The 5,165-nt window shown below is 32.6% G+C and overlaps 1 protein-coding gene across 1 annotated transcript in view; it reads right to left on the minus strand.

Annotated features, from left to right (window-relative positions):
• Positions 1-3,390, minus strand: part of LOC106476880 (stromal interaction molecule 1-like) — a 10,412-nt gene extending 7,022 nt beyond the window's left edge. Inside the window, exons 1-3 of the mRNA XM_022380620.1 lie at positions 3,236-3,390; positions 2,863-2,977; positions 1,429-1,540 (exon numbers count right to left, since the gene is read on the minus strand). The gene's annotated coding sequence lies outside the window, so the exon portion shown is untranslated. The remainder of the gene's footprint in view (positions 1-1,428; positions 1,541-2,862; positions 2,978-3,235) is intronic.
• Between the last annotated feature and the right edge of the window lie 1,775 nt (positions 3,391-5,165).

Here is a 5,165-nt window from a genome sequence, read left to right on the forward strand (position 1 = left end):
ACTCACTTTACAAGTACAGTATATGATTTTATTATATGTTGTTCACACTAAAGATGTGATAACTTGTTCTTACTCACTTTACAAGTACAGTATATGATTTTATTATATGTTGTTCACACTAAAGATGTGATAACTTGTTCTTACTCACTTTACAAGTACAGTATATGATTTTATTATATATTGTTCATATCAAAGAAAGGAAACTGAATTAAAGAGCAATTTTGCATAATTTAAACATATTCCGAAGACAAAAACATTTACAATATAGATATTTAAACCACTTAACTACATATTCAATTATGAAAATAGCTGGAATTGTTAGAGCCGATACGGAAATGCCAAGTTTATGTAAAGCAAATTAATTATGCTGAAACTATATAAAATATATTAAAACTACACATATTTTGGAGGTCACGACATGGTCCTACAAGACATGAAAGTTATCTTTGAACAGGTAAATGTACTTATACGTACAGACGTAATGTTTCTTGATATGTAGGAATAGATACAAAATACTACACACCTGATCAGATGGTGACAGAATCAAAGTAAAACAGAAACTAAAACCATTTGTTTTGAAATATATTTAACTAAGGAATTTGTTACTGAAGCCAAAACTTTCTTTTAATTAGTGAAAAACGTAATATAACTTAATTAGGGTAAAGTTAAACCATACAGTTTGATTGGATAAGATTATAAATCACACAACCTGATTGGATAAAATAATAAACCACACAATCTAATTGGGTAAGATTATAAACCACACAATCTAATTGGGTAAGATTATAAACCACACAACCTGATTGGGTAAGATCATAAGCCACACAACTGATTGGATAAGGCTATAGAAATAAATGTTTCAGCTAGATAAACTTTAAAAACATTTGATTAGTAGTGACTGAAGTGTTATTACAAATAGTTCAACCAATTCAATGATGGTTCTAATAGAACATAGTTACTATTAACAATAAAACATTCTGTGATCTTTATACAGAGCACTGTATACTCGCTATTAGTCCAACTACTTATCCTAGAAAGCTGAATTACCCCAACAACATAAAAAACTTGAGTTGCCATAGCAACAGTGGAAAATTCAATTATCTCTTCATACAATGTAGTGAGGCTAAATAATGATGTTTTGTATAAAATTAACCAACACCTGATTTAGGCCTATGGCCAAAAGTAATTATATTTCATAAAACCTTTAATAAAATCTCAATCTTGCTAATGAAGCGTTGTTACTGTAACCATAATTAAGTCTACAAATAACACTTAAAATTACATTGCACCACCTTTTGGCCTTAAGATTGTTAGATAGCCACATGCCAAGTAAAAACACTCCCTGGCAATGTTACAGATAGTTGTTGTTAATTTTACTCCCTCAAAAATTACAACAAAAATTCAATGAGAAAGGTTTCTGAGGCTTACCTTGGTAAGGCAGAACCGTCCACAGCATTATCTCGAAACGTTTGGGCGTACTGAGGCAGATCTACATACGCCACTAGCCACTGCACCGTTTCTTCTACCGTCCAGTTGTGTACTACAGAAAACAAAGATTGGAGTTTTATTGCATGATGATTTCTCATCTTCATGTGAAAAAAAACAAGCATTTTATTTTTAAGTTATGAATCTACCATAGAAATGTTTGAAGCATACAAATCCTTAAATTTTTAATTTGATCCAAACACACTGTAGGAATGAAAAATATTAAAAGTTTGAAGTAACAGCTTTTCAACTCACCGTTAAGATCTCTAGCTATATAAGTTGTATAATTTTTAACACCATAAGATCTCTAGCTATATATGCTCTATGATTTCTAACATCTATAAGATCTCTAGCTATATATGCTCTATCATTTCTAACATCTATAAGATCTCTAGCTATATATGCTCTATCATTTCTAACATCTTTAAGATCTCTAGCTATATATGCTCTATCATTTCTAACATCTTCAAGATCTCTAGCTATATATGCTCTATCATTTCTAACACCTTTAAGATTTCTAGCTATATATGCTCTATCATTTCTAACACCTTTAAGATTTCTAGCTATATATGCTCTATCATTTCTAACACCTTTAAGATTTCTAGCTATATATGCTCTATCATTTCTAACACCTTTAAGATTTCTAGCTATATATGCTCTATCATTTCTAACATCTATAAGATTTCTAGCTATATATGCTCTATCATTTCTAACATCTATAAGATCTCTAGCTATATATGCTCTATCATTTCTAACGTCTATAAGATTTCTAGCTATATATGCTCTATCATTTCTAACACCTTTAAGATTTCTAGCTATATATGCTCTATCATTTCTAATACCTTTAAGATCTCTAGCTATATATGCTGTATCATTTCTAACATCTATAAGATCTCTAGCTATATATGCTCTATCATTTCTAACGCCTTTAAGATTTCTAGCTATATATGCTGTATTATTTCTAACTAGAATAACAAGAGCCAAGTATCATTTGTGGCTAGAGTAATGAGAGCTGACACTATTGTCTAACCTACTCAGTTTACATTGAAAGTCTCAAGAGCAACATACAAAGATTTAGTCTGAAAAAGGAAAGGTATTGTTCAATACATTAATACAGTTACAACAGATAAATTTTCTCACCTATTAGAATAACCAGTTCTCAGGTGTTTTCCGAAGTAATACAATGTTGAAGAAAGTGGATATTACTCTTAAACTCCAGCCTTTCATTGATTATGATGTAATGGCTGTATTCAGTAAGGTGATGTCATTTGCAGTTAAGTTTATAAACATCAAGTGAAAGGACTATTTCTTTTACCAAATGTATCAAAGAAACGGGATGGATAATATTTAAATATGTTACAGACACCTACATCTTACCTTCAGACACCTTCCATGATCTCCACAACTCATCAACACTAATGTGTTTATCACTACCATGAAATACTTTCTGTCGTTCATAACCACTTTCATATTGGAGTTCATCTCGCAAGAACTGGAAGCAGGCAAAACAAAATAATGTCAATAAAAGCAGTAGACATTTTTACATCTTGGTAACCATGGAAGAACAGAAACATGACTTTAAACTTTCATGTTTAATGGACTGAATTATAGAAGTACAAGGTGCTGACGAGGCCCCTCCAGAGGCTAGTCAGAGTGCTGGCCTAAAACTTGTGCATTAAATCGGTGAAAATAATTCAGTTTTTACAGAAACAGATAATTTAATGAAACAAACAATGATATCTGTACTTACTGTTCAGCACAAACTTGCTATAGACAAAAATATTACTATTTCAAGAGTACACTAAACTCAATCCTAACATTTGGTGGCATGGTTAGACAGAAATCATTAGGTAAACTCTTCACACTTCCTTCTCGGGCCCAGTATACAGTGGTTTTGTTTCTATCACCTAGTTCCACAAAACAATAGTTCTCGATAAAGTTCCCACTGATAAGTGTTCCAAGGACAAAGATGTACTGATAATATCCTGCACTATACATGTTTACATTTTGTGCTAAAAAACGTACAGTTGGAAACTGAGTTAACAGAAAAAACAATGGCTGGACAAAATATTTAAATACAAGTTTTTGGAGGATTCAGGGTTCTTAAAACAAGCTTTATTTGGATGAATTTCTCTGCCTATAGGGACCAACTTCATTCTTCATGCAGTGTTGTATCACAACTCAGTACAGTAATGGTTTCATATTGTAACAATGTTTACTGAAGCCATGCTTGATGTTGTACTACCCTTGGAACTACTGCTGGTTAGTGTAACAATGTTACTGAAGCCATGCTTGATGTTATAACAATGTTACTGAAGCCATGCTTGATGTTTACACACACTCAAGTATCTTCCTCATTTGCAAATTAAGTGAAACTAGGCACATCAGCTGGAACAGTTCAAGAATGATAAACAAGGATTTCAAGTTTACAAAGTCCCACCAGTCAAAAGTCCACAAATTTCTAGCCATACCTCAAAATGAGAATTTGTTTTAATGAGAAAGAAATTGGAATAACAGTCATTCCAGTTTAAATTGTGTAGTCTAAAATGTACCTCAGTGGCCATCACAGAAGCTTGTTAAACAAACAGTGGATATTGTAGTGTCAGGTGGTAGGAAGAAGTTGTTCCAAGGATAATGTGACATCTGTAACATTGTTCTTATACAATAAACATTGTTACACTAACCAGCAGTAGTTCCAAGGGTAGTACAACATCAAGTATGGCTTCAGTAACAAACATTGTTACATCAAGTATGGCTTCAGTAACAAACATTGTTACAACATCAAGCATGGCTTCAGTAACAAACATTGTTACAACATCAAGCATGGCTTCAGTAACATTATTACAGCATCGAGCATGGCTTCAATAACATTGTTGGACATCAAACATGGCTTCAGTAACATTGTTAAAATATCAAGCATGGCTTCGGTAACAAACATTGTTACGTAACAGGCTCCAAAACCACCATCATGTGTATCACGAGTTGTGTGGTTTTGGAGCCTGTTACCGATACACATGAAGGTGTGAGTTTTTAAACTTCAACATAAAACACTTGAGATTCCTCACAGCATAACTTTGTGTCTGTTGATTTAAAACTTTAATATAGGAATATCTGTGACATACTTTCCACCCAGAAACCTAACATTAGTAGTATAACACTATACAATGGTCAGGAAATCAACAATGCTTGGTACTGTAGCAATAGTATAACACTATACAATGGTCAGGAAATCAACAATGCTTGGTACTGTAGCAATATTTAATACTGTAACACTGCTTGATAGTGTAACATTGCTTGATTCTGTAACAATGTTTGATACTGTAGCAATGCTTGGTACTGTAACACTGACTGATTCTGTAACAATGTTTGATACTGTAGCAATGTTTAATACTGTAAGACTACTTGTTATTGTAGCAATGTGTAATACTGTGAGACTGCTTGTTATTGTAGCAATGTTTAATACTGTGAGGCTGCTTGTTAGTTTGTGAGACTGCTTGTTACTGTAGCAATGTTTAATACTGTGAGACTGCTTGTTATTGTAGCAATGTTTAATACTGTGAGATTGCTTGTTATTGTAGCAATGTTTAATACTGTGAGACTACTTGTTATTGTAGCAATGTTTAATACTGTAAAATTGCTTGTTAATGTAGCAATGTTTAATACTGTGAGGCTGCTTGTTA

This window comes from Limulus polyphemus, unplaced genomic scaffold (assembly GCF_000517525.1).
Source record: "Limulus polyphemus unplaced genomic scaffold, Limulus_polyphemus-2.1.2 Scaffold11948, whole genome shotgun sequence".
Taxonomy (NCBI): Eukaryota; Metazoa; Arthropoda; class Merostomata; order Xiphosura; family Limulidae; genus Limulus; species Limulus polyphemus.